This window comes from Lissotriton helveticus, chromosome 12, assembly GCF_964261635.1.
Source record: "Lissotriton helveticus chromosome 12, aLisHel1.1, whole genome shotgun sequence".
Taxonomy (NCBI): domain Eukaryota; kingdom Metazoa; phylum Chordata; class Amphibia; order Caudata; family Salamandridae; genus Lissotriton; species Lissotriton helveticus.
The window spans coordinates 756,816,574-756,835,307 of NC_136073.1; the positions used below are offsets into that span (position 1 = coordinate 756,816,574).

The 18,734-nt window shown below is 49.7% G+C and overlaps 1 protein-coding gene across 1 annotated transcript in view; it reads right to left on the bottom strand.

Annotated features, from left to right (window-relative positions):
* The window catches only part of TTC24 (tetratricopeptide repeat domain 24), a 188,595-nt gene extending 174,486 nt beyond the window's left edge, over nt 1–14,109 (bottom strand). Inside the window, exon 1 of the mRNA XM_078669636.1 lies at nt 13,756–14,109. The gene's annotated coding sequence lies outside the window, so the exon portion shown is untranslated. The remainder of the gene's footprint in view (nt 1–13,755) is intronic.
* Between the last annotated feature and the right edge of the window lie 4,625 nt (nt 14,110–18,734).

An 18,734-nucleotide genomic window follows, 5' to 3' on the forward strand; every position in this document is an offset into this window, starting at 1 on the left:
TTCCTCTGAGACCAGCCACCGTGCCTCTGGCCTAGGCCCTGCCCCTCTGCGGTCTCCCTTCGGACAGGAGGGCCACACGGATCAGCCGGAGCCTTTCTCCATTTGCCGTTGGCAAAACCTGTGCCGGGTGGACCTCTCCTCAGGGAATTTAGTGCCAACATCTGGTGATTTGTTTTCCTGGTGCCACGCTGGGGTGGTCCTCTTCTTTCCTCTCCAGTGTGCTGGCAGTGACTGGCCCTGCCCCACCCTGAGACTCATCCCAAAGCTCCATGCTTTGCCTGAGAGCCAAGCGCTTTATGGAACCACAGTCTGGAAATGAGGTGCTGCCCTTTGGGAAATCCACATTATTAGGGTATCTTTACCCCGATTGTACCCCCTCTCATCTACCTTTATATTCCTTGAGTGCAGATAATTATATTTATATATCTCGCTATTTGAATCTGACCAAGTTCCTTAGCTATGGCTCAATCTGGCTCGCCCCAAGCCCCTTCGGAGCCCTACACCGTCGAAGAATATATGCTGGGAGAAGAACCAGCAGAGGCCCTTGATGCCACAGTCCAGATTTCTGTGAACAAGGCCTTGGCTTTTGCACTAAAACCTTTCACCCAGCAGCTTCGCCTTATTGCAGAGCATGTCCCCATTCTGCCCCCCTCCTATTTCCGCTCACTTTCCCGAGCCTACCCCGGGTCCCTATAAGACGCTCCCTAACACCCCAGATAGCAAATTGTCCCCATCTGACACTTTTGTTTGTCTCACACAGTCCTTCATGATGGACCACATCTACAGCACGTCCTCAGAGTTCAATCCCCCTTCTACCTCTGACCCTGCAGTGCAGCAGTGGGATGATGATTCTACCCCTTCCTGCTCTCCCTTCCTAATCACTAAACCCAGCCCCTCTAAAAGGAGATGGTCTGATCCGCTGCCTAACCTGTCCCAACACACCTCTCAGTTTGATCTTTAGGACTTTAACCCGAACAATATTCTTCACCCCAGATCTAGTGACTGTATTCCATGCCCTGAAGTTGCCTCATACATGCACCCCCCCCCCCCCCCTCCGCAAAGAGTTTGACAAGGAGGTTCCTTCCAGGCTCCCCTCTGAATGTTCCCACCCAAATCTGGATGATAAAGTCGCCGACACACTAGAGGTCGACACAAACATGACTTTCCTTAAGAAGTTGTCTAAAGACACAAAAAAGGGAATCGACAGGGCCTTGCCATCATGCCAAGATCGCTTACTAGATGTCTCTGGTCCTCTGGCTAAGACCCTGGAATTGGCGCTTGATGCCAAAGAATCTGGTGTTCCCATTGATTCCGAGGTCCTTGAAGCTTGGATCCAGTGTGCCATTTGCCAAGTTGGCAGTTGTAACTGTGCAATATCCACAGAACAGTGGAAAACCATTCTTATGCACACAGACCCAAAGCTTTCTGAGCTGGCCTTGTTGCCAATGCACTCTTCTTCGGCGACTCCTTTGTCAAGCACCTGGGCAAATTCATTAACACTTTCACTGACAGAGCCCAGTTGTCCATAAAGAGGGTATTCAATTCACACCATTTTGGCAGGGCTGGGCATTACCAAGGTTGCTCGGACGGCTGTCCTACGAGGCCTCAAACGTGGATTTGATGATCACCGGAACCCTGCCTGGCAAGACTCCGGTGGTGGTACCTCCTTCTATCCCACACGCATCCGATTCCGCAGGCCCATGCAAGGCCGAGGGGGCTCCAGAGCTGCAGCGTTCAGCGGATTGCAGATGTCTATTACAGGTGAGGCTGATTTTGCCATCAGAGGTTCGTTTCTTTCTCCACCATTGGGCACTGATCACCCAGGACTCCTGGGTTCTCTAGACAGTGCAGGGTTATTGAATAGTATTTTGTGGGACTCCAACTCACCAAGTTCCTCTCCACCAGCTGTCTTTTTCCCTTCTAGATCAAGTGATCATTGACAATGAAATCCAAGATCTGTTGGGAATAAATGCCATAGTCCTCTCTTCTCAACGTTCGAATGTTTTCTGCAGTACCATTTTATTGGTCGCCAAGTGCGGAGGGGGTCGGAGGTTGGTCCTGAACCTCAGAGAGTTCAACATTTGGGTGTGTAAGTGTCACTTCAAAATGGAGGGTATCCACATCCTTCAGGACCTCCTCAAGGTGAACGACTGTATGCTTTGACTTGACCTAAATGACGCCTATTTCACGGTTCTGATCTTTCCTCCGCACAGGCTCTTCTTTCCAGCTTTTCCCTTCGGGTAGTGCATCACCAGGTTGATGAAGCCAGTCGAGGAGTTATTACGTGTGCATGGCTTGCGTCTCAATATATCTAGACAATGTTATCCTGGGCCAGGAGAGTGTCCTTCTCCTGTCACACATGAATCTGACTATATCTCTACTTCAAAGCCTGGGATTTCTCCTGAATGTGAAGAAGTCAATGTTGATTGCTTCTCATTCTGTAGAGTTCCTGGGATTCCAGATAGATTTGATGATGGTGCGGTTATCGTTGCCCCCTCACAAGGTTAGGGACATCAAGCAGGAGTAGAGATCTCTGCTGTCCAAGAGTCAAGTTTTGTTGCAGCAGATCGCTCGTGTGATGGCCCTCTTGCCTCCCCTATTCAGGCTATATTTTCGGGGGTAAACCTACCTAACACCTCTAGATTCACCACCTCAGGAATAGTTTGTCTAACTCGGACAAGACCCAGGAGACCAGGGAAAAGTTAGAATGGTGGTTATGCCATATGGAAGCATGGAACGGCATGGCGATATTCGGGTCCCTGCCAGATGTCATTATTGAATCAGATACAAGCCAGTGGGTCTGGGAGCCCACTGCGGTTCGATCTCCACCGAGGGGCCATTAGTCAAGAACCAATTGCACATCAACGGCCTGGAACTATTAGCAGGCTCTTTTGTCATCAGAGTGCTGTCTCCTCTGATGTCCTCGGGCTGCATCCTTCTGTGGATGGACAATGTGTCCACCGTCTGTTATGTCAGAAAACTGGGTGGCACCAGATCTCGCAGGCTGGTAGAGATTGCCAAGGAAATCTGGCACTTTTGCCTCCAGAGCTAGAGCACAGTGATCACAGAGCATCAGCCCGGCCACTCCAATAGGGCTGTGGATTGGAACACCAGGCTCATGAAGGATCCAAGAGATTGGAAGCTTCATCCCCTACTCTTTCAGTGGCCTCAACTCCTATGGGGTCCTTGTCAGACTGATCAGTTTGCCTCACGACTCAATTCTCAGTTTCCAAAGTTTTTCAGTTGGAGGTCGGACCCTCTGGCTTTAGTGACAGATGCCATTTTTCAGAACTGGAGTGAGGGATTAGTGCTGCTTCAGAGGGTGAACTTGGTTCTTGTGACCCCCTATATGGAGAACCCAATTGTGGTTTCCAACTTGGATGGGCCCCGTGTGAATTTCTAGGTCAACTTCCTCCTTCCAGGACCTCCTGACAGATCCCTCGGGGAGGCCTCATTATGTGGGGCTGCAAGGGTCTCTATGGCTCACGGGATGGCGATTTTCCAGTGACATTGGGGACTGCCTGGCCTTTCGCAACAGGCTGAGTTCTTCAAGTGTTGGACTTCCTGCACCAACAATCGTTACACGTCACCTTGGCATTGATGGGTCAGCTGGTGCAATTCACAAGTTGATACCATGGGGTAAACTTATCACATGTAGTTCATTTGATTTCCTTTCTTGCAGCAGACGGAATGGCTAGAGGTCTGTAAATACCTTCAATTGAGTAATTTCCACCGGCCATCTATCCCCGAGGGTAAAGCCCTTTTTTCCAGTCCGACACCGCAACCAACCTAAAACAGGCAGTCAAGATCTTCAACACCTGTATCACCAACACCACAGACCGAGTTGCCCCCATCAAACCACCAAAAATCTGCAGATCCACCAAACAAGCCAGTTGGTACACACCGGAACTCAGCAAAATAAAATGCTGCTGCAAACAACTGGCGAGAAGATGGCGCACCAGCAGAGATGATAAAGACTGAGCCACCTTCAAGTCAGCCCTCAACAAATGCCACCAATGACTCAAAGACGTAAAAACAACGCCCTTGCAGGCCTTATTGAGGGTAGCGCCAACCACATAAAGTCGTCACCACCGTCAGACAGTTCACCTGTCCAACAGCCACCAAGAACACAATCCCTCATTCAAATGAACTCTGCGACGCTCGAGCGAATCACTTCCACAACAAGGTATCCACCATCTACAGCAACTTCAAGCCCTAACCCACCGACCTCCTCAGCCTCCTAACTCCAACGGAAGCCTCCCCTGACCAACATCTCACCGCATGGGAACAGCTCACCATATCGGACACCACAGCTATCTTGAACTCCATCCACTCTGGAGCACCCACCGACCCACCGACCCCTGCCCCCCAACACCTCTTCAATCTAGGAAGCAACGATATCAGCCACTAACCCCAAACCATCATCAACGCATCCATTGCCACAACCACCATTCCCGAAGCATGGAAACAAGCAGAGGTCAGACCTCTCATTAGACCTTCAGCAGACCCCCGCACCATCTTGCTGCTCCTGTTCCCTGCCAGAGTCCTGGAGAAGGCCATCAACCATCAGCTCACCAAACACCTGCAGCGAAACCCTCTGCACAGAAGAATCTTCAAAAGGCTCCCCATAAGCACGAGAAAAATAGTCAACCAAGACCTAATCACAAGCCGTCTGGACTACGGCAATGTACTGTACGCAGCAACCACCACTGAACCCATATCAGCGGCAAGACTGATCCTCAAGCTGCCCAGATGAACCCACATCACCCACAGCCTGAGGAACTTCCACTGGCTCCCCATCCAGAAAACATGCTAATTCAAACTCCTGACACACACCTACAAAGCCCTCCACAACCAAGGACCAGCATCCATGAACAACCCCCTGAACTCAACCATCCAGAAACCTTTGCCCTGCTGCCTTGCACGGGCACAGCACATCTGCTGTAGCCACAGCAGAGGCGGCTCTTTCTCCCACCTCACTGCCAAGTCCTGGAACGCCCTCCCTCTCCACCTCCGAACATTACCCAGTCTGACGGACTTCAGGAAGAGACCCAAGACCTGGCTTTTCAACTAAGGCCAGCAACTCAGAACCTGGATACCCTCCCAGGTGATAAGCTGCGCTCTACAAATATTGACTGATTTCTTTGGATTCTGAGGGGTCAGAACAAAAGCAGAGCTAGAAGTCTCTGGGGTTGACTATCTGGACTCCAGTTTTGTTACATCTATTCGGTTGTTGTTTATGGACTAACTGAAAGAACATGTTGGATTTCACATAGAAAGAGGAGGTTTTCTCATGGGTTGACTGTATTATTGGGTCTGATGGTTGAGGGTTTTGTGGATGATGTAGTTTGGTGTTTACTGGTATTTTATTGGCTGCTGAAATTATGCAATAAAGTTAGAGACATATAATCCTCACCTCCATTGTAGAGTTGCGCTCTAGTTCTCGCGTGCTACGTTATGACGTAGCGCGCGAGGACCCCATTTTAGGAGCGACTGCACATGCGTGCAGAACGCGAGAGACATCAGAGAATGCCGGACGCTCGGCGCTCTCCCGCGAACAGTATTAATAAATTAATAAAGGTTACACAGCAGCTTCCAGCCTCCCGGGTGAATATTACTGGCAAATAGAGCAACATAACAGTGGAGACGAGGACGAGATGCCCGAAAACAACAAAAAGAACAGCAAGAAAGACCATCAGGACCCAGCAAAAGCACAGGAAGGCACAGACCCCAGCCAGAGGCCCACCACGAGGAGCTGCAGGAAGGCATGCAGACACCACAGTAAGACAGAACAACGGGGAGCGTGGCAGAGGCACGGGGAAAGGGGGAGAACAGCACCCACACATCATGGTACCAGAGGCAGTGGCATAGTACAGTAAGAAGGTACGGCAAGGAAATACCAACACCCCACAGAGGCCCTGGCGGAGCTAGCAAGACACAGAGAAGGGGGAGCAGAAGAGCCCCGACTGAACCAAGTGCAAGGCGAGGGCGCGAACGATCCGGGCAGCCCGAGAGGTCCAGGGGCAGAACCAGAAAGACGCGCCGCAATGAGCGCGCAGGCGTCTTCACTCACAACGCCGATCCCATTTTTGACGAAGCCTGGAGAACCTCAAATGAAGTGGGAGGACTGGAGAGAGTACTTCACGAACTACATAGAAGCCCTAGAAGACGAGAATGCGGAGGCCTTCCCCAGTGCAAGGAAGAGGAGGATACTCCTACACAACCTAGGCCCGGAAGGGATAAGGGTCTTTCAGAATCTGGTGCCCACGCCCAGACCAAATTCAGACGACGATGTATTTAAGCACGCTATAGAAGATCTCAACAACCACTACCGTCCGGCGGTGTGCACTTCTATCGACCGTTACAATTTCCAGCAGAGGAAACAAGAAGCCGACGAATCCATAGATAACTACGTCGCAGCATTGAGGAAGTTAGCGATAACGTGCAAGTTTGGTGCTCTGCACGATGAATTCATAAAAGATCAGATAGTCATGCACACCACCAACAAGACAGTACAAGACAAATTGTGGGTAAACGGAGAAGCATCGCTTAGAGAAGTAATAGCCATGGTAAAAAAAGCAGAGTTGTCGAAACGGTGCGCTGACGCAGCTAAAAGAGAATCTGCCCAGGGGACCATGGTGAACAAGGTAGACAATGCAGAACCACCAGGAAGGAGTAAAGCCACGATGACAGAAGGTAAAGGGCCAAACAAGTGGATGGGGAAACCAGGACCACAGTGGAGGCAGAACAAAGAAAGCAAGTCCATGTGCTACAGATGTGGAAGCCAGTCCCATGCATCCCAAGACAAACGTTGTCCGGCGTTCAGGGCAAAATGTACGTTCTGTGGCATATTAGGCCACTACGAAAAGGTATGTCGCCGCAAAATGAGAAGACCCACAGTAAAGTATGTGGCACAGGATCAGCAGGAGGAAGAAGAAGAACTGGACGAAGAAGACATCGTACTATGCGTGGAAGGAAAAGTACTGGGCATTGACTGTAAGCGTTCCCGCAAACCACAATGCGACATGGTGATAGGGGGAGTGAAGATCAAGATTGTAGTGGACTCGGGATCCCCATACACCATCGTCCAATGACCAGTGTGGAATGGAGAATTCAGACCCAGCTTGGGCCCAAGACTGGAACCAAACGACATACGACCGGTGACGTACACGGGCAAACCCATTCCGATGGTCGGGTACAGAGCTCCAACCTTCGAGTTCAGAGGAAGGAGCGCAGAGTGCAAATTGTATGTAGCTGAGAAGGGCCCATCAGTCCTAGGATGGATGGACCAAGGTGACCTAGGGATACAATTGGATCCCAGGGGAGACACACAAGTGCTGATGACGGCCCCAGAGAGCTGGCCGAACTTGGAGAAGATGAAGTTCGAGTTTCCGAAAGTGTTTGGCGGGAAGGTTGGCAAGCTGAAGAAGTTCACACATCGGATAGTACTCAAGGAGAACTCCAAGCCAATATCCCAGAAAGTCAGGAACGTGCCCCTAGCCGTGAGAGAAGCGGTACAGCAGGAACTGCGCAGATTAGAAGATAATGGAATCATCGAGCCAATATATAGCTCGGAGTGGCTGGCACCCCTGGTGGCAATGAAACCGAATGGCAAGGTTCGTCTCTGTGTAGACCTTCGAGAACTGAACAAATGCCTAATTGTGGAAAAATTCCCACAACTCGCATAGAAGAAACGCTGGCCAAGACAAGGGGAGTAAAGTGGTTCTCCACCATTGATCTCACTTCCGCCTATCATCAAATAGCTCTACATCCAGCAAGCCGGAAACTGACATCCTACATAACACCCATTGGATGCTATCAGTTCCGCAGAATGCCCTTTGGCCTTGCTTCGGTAGCAGCAGTGTTTCAGAAACTAATGCACCTCCTCTACAAAGACATCGAGGGTATCCAGTATTTCTAGGACGATATACTGGTGATGGGGAAAGACCGGAAGGATCATGATAAGAAGCTACACACGGTACTTCAAGTTCTAGAGAGCAATGGCCTGACAGTGGAATGGGAGAAGTGCCGACTCGGAATGACGACGGTCACATACTTGGGACACGAGATCGGAGAACACGGCATCACTCCCAAATGAGCAAAAGTAAAGGCAATTTGCAACGCCATGGCCCCAACCAACAAAGAAGAGGTTAGATCCTTCCTAGGAATGGCTGAATATTACAGCAAATTTGTACAACACTTTGCAACCAAGACGCACCACCTGAGGCATCTAATAAGGGACAAAACAGTGTTCATTTGGACAGAAGAGACACAAAAAGAATTTGATGCCTTAAAGAATGACATTAGTCAAGCCATACCACTACAAGGATACGACCCCCTAGGGCAGTAGGTATTAACGACGGACGACAGCGAGAAGGGACTGGGAGCAGTCGTCATGCAGAAGAGGAAAAAAGGAATGATGGAGACCCTCAGTTTCACCTCAAGATCCCTATCGCCCACGGAACAGAAATTTAGCGTGATCGAGAAAGAGATGCTGGCGGTTGTGTGGGCCAAGGAGAAGTTCCGCCAATTCCTATGGGGCACGAGATTCCAACTCAAGACAGACCACAAGCCGTTGGTCAAGGTACTCACCTCGAGTGGGCATTCGAGCGCCACGCCACGCATCGCCAAGATGACCTTGAAATTGCTAGAGTACAGGTACGATGTGGAATACATACCAGGAACACGAAACAAAGTGGCAGACTACCTCAGTAGAGCTTCAGCTATGGAAGGAGCTCCCAACATATCAGCAGAGAACGAGGAGATGGTAGCAATGATGGAAGACCAAGAACGTGTGATAAGCAACCAGGAGTGGACCCTAGCGTATGAAGAGGACAAAGACATCAGTGAGGTCAAGGAGTGCATAATACACGGATGGCCAGAAAAGAAACACTTGCGAGAAGCGCTCAGGAAGTTCTATGAAGTCAGAGATGAACTGTCAGTGGGAGACAATGGAATATTCCTGTACAGAGGTGACAAAGTAGTCCCCCCGACAACGCCGGTCCCTCACCTGCTAGCGATACTGCATGAAGGACATCTGGGAATTGTGAAAACCAAGATGAGGACGAAGCAGATGTACTGGTGGCCAGGAGTGGACATCCAAGTGGAAAGACACGTGAGGGAGTGTGATCAATGTCAAAGGGCAGACAAAACGCTGAAACCCTTAAGGCCGGCCTTGGGGAAGTTCGCCAACCCAAGTAACCCATGGGAAGAGGTGTTCGTAGACATTCTGGGACCAGTGCTTGACGCCCAAGGTACGCCTAAATATCTTTGCGTTCTCGTCGACAGGTACTCGAAATGGCCAGAGGTGCACATACAGGAAGAGATAGACGCTTAAACAGTGCTCCGGTTCCTCACTTCCGTCTTCCTCAGAGAAGGTATTCCTAGATCCATTCTGAGCGACAATGGACCGCAATTTACCTCGGAGAAGTGGTATAAGTATGCGGAGAGAAACGGGATCAAAATGAAGCATACCTCCATATACCACCCTTCGAGTAATGGACAGGTGGAGCGGTTCAATAGAGTCATAATGGGATCCATACAAGCCGCCATCACGAGGGTTAAGGATTGGGAGAAAGAAGTCCAAAGTATGATGTGGGCCTAACACATCACCCCCACCAGCACAGGGTATAGCCCTTTCCAAATCCTGAGGGGGGGACACCCTTTCACCAAGGACAACTTAGCATGGAGGGAAAAGACAATCACAAGCAATTGGTCTCCAGCGGTGGTGCAGCACAATCTAGAGAAAGCCCAAAGGATATATACCGAACACTACAACCAGAGGAGAAACGTGAAGGAAACAGCCCTTGAGAGAGGGGAATGGGTGAGAGTCAAATTAGCTGTGCTAAGAAAAAAAGGAGACAGTAAATACAGTCAACCACTACAAGTGAAAGAAGTGTATGATAGAGCAGCACTGCTCAGCGACGGGAATGTGTGGTCCCAGGACCGCATGTCTAAATGCAATAAGATCCTACAATGGTCCCCTGAGGAGAATGGGAGGACACAACAAGACCAAAGACTATGGGAGAATGAGGAAAGTACCCCAGGAGAAGAAGAGAACCCAGGAGCAGAAGGAAACCGTGAAGAGTCGGGAGACCAGGGAATGCCTGAAGTGGAGGAACAACCTGGAGTGGAGAGTGACCCCGAGGAGAGAAGAGCCGGGTACCCCGAGAGATAAAGTGGTGAGCCCTGCAGAGTCAAAAAGTTTTTATTTGTTTCGGTACTCATCTGAGGACCACAAATATTGTATAAAACAATTTACAAAAAAATTCATTACAGATTAATATAATGTTAAAAAGGATTTTAAAAATGTATAGAAATTATAACATACAAGTTCATTTGGTGGCTGTTTACACACCAATAATAGTTCCTTTACTGTTAAAATTCTACATTTGCGGTAAATGGGCTCTAGATATCTTGAGCGTGCTGTTACTACATTAGAGCTAGGGCATGCAAATAGTAGGTGCTCGATGTTCTGGTCACCCCCTTGACAAAGGGTACATAATGGGGATCCACCAGGTGACCATCTTGATGTAAAGGTTAACACTGGTATGATTCCTAATCGCAACATTGTAATTGCCCTCCTTGCACCATGTGTGAGGGAAAACCCTATGTATGGCTGTACATGCTTGTACTCCAATGATTCAACGAAGAGTTTATAAGTAGATAATTTGTTACAATGTGTGAAGTCAAGTTCAAAACTCAGTTTAGGGGTAAAACATTTAAAAAAAAGTTTCAATTGCAAGGCTGACCAGGTGAGCAAGATATCCATATTAATTTTGGCAACTTGGAATACCACAGTCATATTCCTGAAGAATGTTTGCTTTGAAGCATCTGATTCAAAAGTCTCGATTTTAAGCAGGGAACGTAATGTTTCTTCTTTTGCGTGAAGGAGTTTATAGGCCCACCTGATAACATTAGCAACAGCTATAGCGTAGGAACTTGTAAGTGAGAATTCAAGTCTTAAGGCTTGGACCGGTGTGAATTCTGAGACCTTCAAGATTTTTTTCAGGATTTTCCCTTCTTTTTGGTCCATATAAGCCCACTGTTTTATAGGGATGTGCTCCATAGCGTAAGATAAAACAGGGGGGATTTTTACTCTATATATTTTTAGCAGTGAAGAGAAATGCCTGTTCCCTGTAGCAGAGTAAAGTCTGGAGAGGGCCCCGGCATGTAGTTCCGATTTCCTTTTTAAGTTATTTATCTGCTTTGTGTTTTTTAGATCCTTTGAGAAGATCCTACCGAGATAGGTGTATTCATCAACCTCTTCAACTTTTTCTCCGCCTAGCCTCCAACGATACTTAACACTTTGTTTACTGCCTGAAAAGGAAACAACTTTAGTTTTCGTTAAATTTGGAATTAGGAAATTGTCCTTTGAATATTTATGTAAAATATCTAGGAGCTTTTGTAAACCAAAGGGCGTAAGGTCCAACATCACAATGTCGTCAGCGTAAAGCAGGGCGTGTATACTTTGTGCAGCGATCTTTGGAGGCAGACTTGAACCTTGTTGTAGATGGTATGGCAGGTCACGAAGATATAATGAAAATAGTATCGGAGCTAAAAGGCACACTTGTTTGAGTCCATTGGCCGTTTTAATTGTTTTAGTCAAACCTTTTTCACTCCCCATTTGCACTTGACACCAAGTGTTGGTATGGAGATTAATTATAATCTGCAGCAGTTGTTCCGGTATTCCTAGTCTCCTTAGTTTGTTCCATAAAGTTGGTCTGTCAACACGATCGAAAGCAGTAGAATAGTCTATAAATGCTGCGTATACAGGCTGAGATTTCCGTACTATATACTTATCAAGAACGGTCTGGAGAATTGAAATATTGTCAATGACAGAGTGATTGGGTCTAAAACCTGCTTGAAACTTGGGTATTAAACCCAGCGAAAAAGCCCAATCTTTTAGTCGATCCAATACCTCTGCGGCAAAGATTTTCCCTGTAGCATCCATCAGTGCTATTTGGCGATAGTTGCCGGCTATGTTTTTGTTCCCCTTTTTAGGTCTCGGCAACGAGAACTATTGTCGCCTAGTAAGCTAGCAAGGGACTACAGAGAGGTGGACGAGCCGACCAGGGTCTGTGGACGCGCACAAAGGCAGGCAGACAGGCAGGCATGTGCCAGACACACACACAGACAGACAGACACACGCACGCACGCATGCATGCATGCACACACACACACACACACACACACACACACACACTCTCACACTCTCTCTCTCTCTGCCGCCCCCCCCCCCACTCACCGGACTCTTTCCCTCCGCATCGGGTCAGTCACGGCAGAAGGCAGACTTGTGTCTTCTCCGGCGATCTTCAGCTGATGTGCACGCCCACGCTGCGTCGTGCGCGCCCGTTGATCCTCAGCTTGTTTACAATAGCGATCGTTTCTTCCGCTAGCACTCCGTGGCATCTCAGACGCACAGCAGGTAGCATTAGCACCTCTTGTTTTAAAATGCGTTTGTTTATCTAGGACGGACACGTTTACTGGTTGCTTGTTATTTATTGTCTTCTTTCCTCTGCTTTCCCCTCCCACCCCCTGCATGCGTTGCTTCTTCCCTTCCCACCCAGTGTGTATTGCTTCTTCCTAACCCCCAACCCCCCACGGTCGGTGTTGCTTCTTTCCCTCCTACCCCCATTCAGGGTTGCTACTTCACCAGTCACCCCAGAAAGTGTTCCCTATTCTCCTATTGCACATACGACATGCTTTCCTACAAGGACACCTGCTTTTCCACTCCCTGCTCCTCATCTCTGGCCCGCCCCGGGCGTCGTGCTTTAGGTTTTCGCACTGCGCCAGCTTTCATATTAACAACACTGGCGCCATGCTTAATATTTTGACAGGAGCCCGCTTTTATGGTTTTTTTTTTGGTATTCATTAGCATTTTTTTTACAGTAGTACAGCACGCTACACGTAATCTTCAACAAGGGCAGCCACGCAGCCCGCCTAGCTCTATTTCAACATCTGCCGCTCCTAATCAGCAACAATGGTGGCTGCACCTTCTACATCTTTTTCGTGTTTATCCAGTTGGTTCCTTTGTGAGATCTACACAACTATGTGCCTTTCCATTCAGTGGTCTGGAGTGCAGGTTTGCACGTATGTCGCAGTTTATTCAGATTCCTAACATACCGCGGTTTTGCACCAGCACTGGTGTGTTTCGGGCGGCCTTCAAACTGATTTATGTTCTGCATCTCTTCCCCACCAAAGCAGTGTCCAGTCCGAGTGCGCTCTTCGAGGACTTGTCGTTTCACTAGTTCTAGGAGCAGCTCGTGTGAGCACCAGTGTTTACAGGCGCACAGGCTGTTCATATTACTTATCGTCCCTGAGATATTTATTACCTATCTCGACTCTAGGGCAGTCACAAATTCTGACACTGCTTCCTACCAAGGACCTTTTATGGCCACATAAGGACCATTGTTTTTCTAAAACATTAGTCAACCCCAGGTTCACTTATTAGAGTCCCCTTGTTTTCCTTACTACATTGTTCTCACACGGCACGCCGCACTCTATTTCAACATCTTACAATGCTTTTTAGGTCTCGGCAACGAGAACTATTGTCGCCATGTAAGCTCGCAAGGGAGTACAGAGCGGTGCACGAGCCGACCAGGGTCTGTGGACGCACACACAAAGGCAGGCAGGCACACACCAGACAGACACAGACAGACACACGCACGCACACACACACGCACACACACACACACACAGCCTCCCTCTCTGCCCACTCCCTCTCTGCCACCCCCCCCTTCTACCCCCACTCACCGGGCTCTTTCCCTCTGCAGGGGGTCAGTCACGGCAGCAGGCAGGCTCGGTGTCTTCTCCGGCGATCTTCAGCTGATGTGCACGCTCACGCTGCGTCTCCTGCGCGCCCACCACGCTGTTTCGCGCCCGTTGATCTGCGTCTCCTGCGCGCCCACCACGCTGTTTCGCGCCCGTTGATCCTCAGCTTGTGATTACTACTCCTTCTAACCCGGATTCTAAATTACTATTTCTTGGTTCTCTAACTCCACTCTGTTGATTCGTAACAAACTGATATTCAGCACATTTCACAGTCTCGCTTTTGCTTCTCATAAATACAATAAGATTATTTTAAGCAATGTCTACCCTTCTTTTGGTTCTGTGCCTATTATGCTTCGGACTATAGAGTTTTAGAAAGTGTGGTGGAAGATTCCGTGATATCAGCGGTGTGCACAGTGCAGAGTGAGTGTGCAGAGTGCAGAGTAGTGAGTGCAGAGTAGTGAGTGCAGAGTAGTGAGTGCAGAGTAGTGAGTGCAGAGTGAGTGTGCAGAGTGAGTGTGCAGAGAGTGTGCAGAGAGAGTGTGCAGAGAGAGTGTGCAGAGAGAGTGTGCAGAGAGAGTGTGCAGAGAGAGTGTGCAGAGAGAGTGCAGAGTAGTGAGTGCAGAGTGAGTGTGCAGATGAGTGAGTGTGCAGATGAGTGAGTGTGCAGATGAGTGAGTGCAGATGAGTGAGTGCAGATGAGTGAGTGCAGAGGAGTGAGTGCGCAGAGTAGTGAGTGCGCAGAGTAGTGAGTGCAGAGTAGTGAGTGCAGAGTAGTGAGTGCAGAGTAGTGAGTGCAGAGTAGTGAGTAGTGAGTGCAGAGTAGTGAGTGCAGAGTAGTGAGTGCAGAGTAGTGAGTGCAGAGTAGTGAGTGCAGAGTGAGCGTGCAGAGTAGTGAGTGCAGAGTAGTGAGTGCAGAGGAGTGAGTGCAGAGGAGTGAGTGCAGAGTAGTGAGTGCAGAGGAGTGAGTGCAGAGTAGTGAGCGCAGAGTAGTGAGCAGTGAGTGCAGTGTAGTGAGTAGTGAGTGCAGAGTAGTGAGTAGTGAGTGCAGAGTAGTGAGTAGTGAGTGCAGAGTAGTGAGTGCAGAGTAGTGAGTAGTGAGTGCAGAGTAGTGAGTAGTGAGTGCAGAGTAGTGAGTAGTGAGTGCAGAGTAGTGAGTGCAGAGTAGTGAGTGCAGAGTAGTGAGTACTGAGTGCAGAGTAGTGAGTAGTGAGTGCAGAGTAGTGAGTGCAGAGTAGTGAGTGCAGAGTAGTGAGTGCAGAGTAGTGAGTGCAGAGTAGTGAGTAGTGAGTGCAGAGTAGTGAGTAGTGAGTGCAGAGTAGTGAGTAGTGAGTGCAGAGTAGTGAGTGCAGAGTAGTGAGTGCAGAGTAGTGAGTAGTGAGTGCAGAGTAGTGAGTGCAGAGTAGTGAGTGCAGAGTAGTGAGTGCAGAGTAGTGAGTAGTGAGTGCAGAGTAGTGAGTGCAGAGTAGTGAGTGCAGAGTGAGTGTGCAGAGTGAGTGTGCAGAGTAGTGAGTAGTGAGTGCAGAGTAGTGAGTAGTGAGTGCAGAGTAGTGAGTGCAGAGTAGTGAGTGCAGAGTAGTGAGTGCAGAGTAGTGAGTGCAGAGTAGTGAGTAGTGAGTGCAGAGTAGTGAGTAGTGAGTGCAGAGTAGTGAGTGCAGAGTAGTGAGAAGTGAGTGCAGAGTAGTGAGTGCAGAGTAGTGAGTAGTGAGTGCAGAGTAGTGAGTGCAGAGTGCAGAGTAGTGAGTGCAGAGTAGTGAGTGCAGAGTGCAGAGTAGTGAGTGCAGAGTGCAGAGTAGTGAGTGCAGAGTGCAGTGCAGGTATGTGCAGTGCAGTGCAGGTGAGTGCAGGTGAGTGCAGTGCAGTGCAGGTGAGTGCAGTGCAGGTGAGTGCAGTACAGGTGAGTGCAGTGCAGTGCAGGTGAGTGCAGTGCAGGTGAGTGCAGTGCAGTGCAGGTGAGTGCAGTGCAGGTGAGTGCAGTGCAGGTGAGTGCAGTGCAGGTGAGTGCAGTGCAGTGCAGGTGAGTGCAGTGCAGTGCAGGTGAGTGCAGTGCAGTGCAATGCAGGTGAGTGCAGTGCAGTGCAGGTGAGTGCAGTGCAGGTGAGTGCAGTGCGGTGCAGTGCAGTGCAGGTGAGTGCAGTGCAGGTGAGTGCAGTGCAGGTGAGTGCAGGTGAGTGCAGTGCAGTGCAGGTGAGTGCAGTGCAGGTGAGTGCAGTGCAGTGCACGTGAGTGCAGTGCAGTGCAGGTGAGTGCAGTGCAGGTGAGTGCAGTGCAGTGCAGGTGAGTGCAGTGCAGGTGAGTGCAGTGCAGGTGAGTGCAGTGCAGGTGAGTGCAGTGCAGTGCAGGTGAGTGCAGTGCAGTGCAGGTGAGTGCAGTGCAGTGCAGGTGAGTGCAGTGCAGTGGAGTGCAGTGCAGTGGAGTGCAGTGCAGTGGAGTGGAGTGCAGTGCAGTGGAGTGCAGTGGAGTGCAGTGGAGTGCAGTGCAGGTGAGTGCAGTGCACACTGCACTGGAGTGGAGTGCAGTGCAGTGCAGGTGAGTGCAGGTGAGTGCAGTGCAGTGCAGGTGAGTGCAGTGCAGTGCAGGTGAGTGCAGTGCAGGTGAGTGCAGTGCGTGCAGTGCAGGTGAGTGCAGTGCGTGCAGTGCAGGTGAGTGCAGTGCAGTGCAGGTGAGTGCAGTGCAGGTGAGTGCAGTGCAGTGCAGGTGAGTGCAGTGCAGGTGAGTGCAGTGCAGTGGAGTGCAGTGGAGTGGAGTGGAGTGCAGTGGAGTGCAGTGGAGTGGAGTGCAGTGCAGGTGAGTGCAGTGCAGTGGAGTGGAGTGCAGTGCAGGTGAGTGCAGTGCAGGTGAGTGCAGTGCAGGTGAGTGCAGTGCAGGTGAGTGCAGTGCAGGTGAGTGCAGTGGAGTGCAGTGCAGTGCAGGTGAGTGCAGTGCAGGTGAGTGCAGTGCAGTGTAGGTGAGTGCAGTGCAGTGGCGTGCAGTGCAGGTGAGTGCAGGTGAGTGCAGTGCAGTGCAGGTGAGTGCAGTGCAGGTGAGTGCAGTGCAGGTGAGTGCAGTGCAGGTGAGTGCAGTGCAGGTGAATGCAGTGCAGTGCAGGTGAGTGCAGTGCAGGTGAGTGCAGTGTGTGCAGTGCAGATGAGTGCAGTGCAGGCGAGTGCAGTGCAGTGCAGGTGAGTGCAGTGCAGTGCAGATGAGTGCAGTGCAGGTGAGTGCAGTGCAGGTGAGTGCAGTGCAGTGGAGTGCAGGTGAGTGCAGTGCAGGTGAGTGCAGTGCAGTGGCATGCAGGTGAGTGCAGTGCAGGTGAGTGCAGTGCAGTGGCGTGCAGGTGAGTGCAGTGCAGGTGAGTGCAGTGCAGGTGAGTGCCTTGCAGGTGAGTGCAGTGCAGTGCAGGTGAGTGCAGTGCAGGTGAGTGCAGTGCAGGTGAGTGCAGTGCAGTGCAGGTGAGTGCAGTGCAGGTGAGTGCAGGTGAGTGTAGTGCAGGTGAGTGCAGTGCAGTGCAGGTGAGTGCAGTGCAGGTGAGTGCAGGTGAGTGCAGTGCAGGTGAGTGCAGTGCAGTGCAGGTGAGTGCAGTGCAGGTGAGTGCAGTGCAGTGCAGGTGAGTGCAGTGCAGTGCAGGTGAGTGCAGTGCAGGTGAGTGCAGTGCAGTGCAGTGCAGGTGAGTGCAGGTGAGTGCAGTACAGGTGAGTGCAGTGCAGGTGAGTGCAGTTGAGTGCAGTGCAGTGCAGGTGAGTGCAGTGCAGGTGAGTGCAGTGCAGGTGAGTGCAGTGCAGTGCAGGTGAGTGCAGTGCAGTGCAGGTGAGTGCAGTGCAGGGCAGGTGAGTGCAGTGCAGGTGAGTGCAGGTGAGTGCAGTGCAGTGCAGGTGAGTGCAGTGCAGTGCAGGTGAGTGCAGGTGAGTGCAGTGCAGGTGAGTGCAGTGCAGGTGAGTGCAGTGCAGTGCAGGTGAGTGCAGTGCAGTGCAGGTGAGTGCAGTGCAGGTGAGTGCAGTGCAGGTGAGTGCAGTTGAGTGCAGTGCAGGTGAGTGCAGTGCAGGTGAGTGCAGTGCAGTGCAGGTGAGTGCAGTTGAGTGCAGAGTGGTGTGTATTGACAATGTAAATGACAATGCCATTTATTTATGATTTAAAGAAAAAAAAAGAAATGTCATGAGCAATGCCAATAGCTCTACCTTTAATGATGCCGAGACCATTGCATTGTAAATGCTTGTTATAAATAGGGATGATGATGCTCCCTTGCCATGACTTTGGTATTTTCCTAGTTGTAAAGATGTAATTAAAGAGGGGTGATAGCATCTGACTCCACTCCTTGGGATCTGCTTGCAGGACCTTGATGGGTATTTGGTCAGGGCCTGAGGCACCAGTGCTTTTTGCTTTTCGAATATGCATTGCTATAGAGAATGCTGAGGTGTTTATAGTCGGGGAGTTATTCTTTTCCATGGTCTTTTCCGCATCCTTTTCATCAGGATTGGTTGGGTTTACCTTATATAGGACACTCAAGTAAATTACCCAGTCATGAGGAGAGACCGGAGTTGCTTGAAGTTTCTTTTTTGTTCCAGTTATTTTAGAAATTAGGGACCAATATTCTCTCTGATTATATTTTTTAGCGGCTATTTGGATATCGATCCAATTACGGTCTTGCAACGTTCTTTTGTAGCTGTACTTCTCTCTTCTTAATTGATTTTTTAACTTATTAATTTCTGCCTGAACTGATGGAGAAAAATTCAAGTATTGAGCTCGTATGAGTTTATTGAGTGATTTGGCAGTAGGTGTATTCCAGTTTTTATTTTTGTTGTTCTTCTTATTATTTACTGATGAGACCTGTTGTAACTTATCTAGAAGGGCACATTTAAGTTTATTAACTATGTATTCAGAATTTAATATTGGATCATCTGAATGTATTTTTGTTAAAAGTTGAGTATGTGTAATCAGAGCGGATATATTGTCCAAGGTTGATGAATTCCAAAAAATCCGCCTCTGAT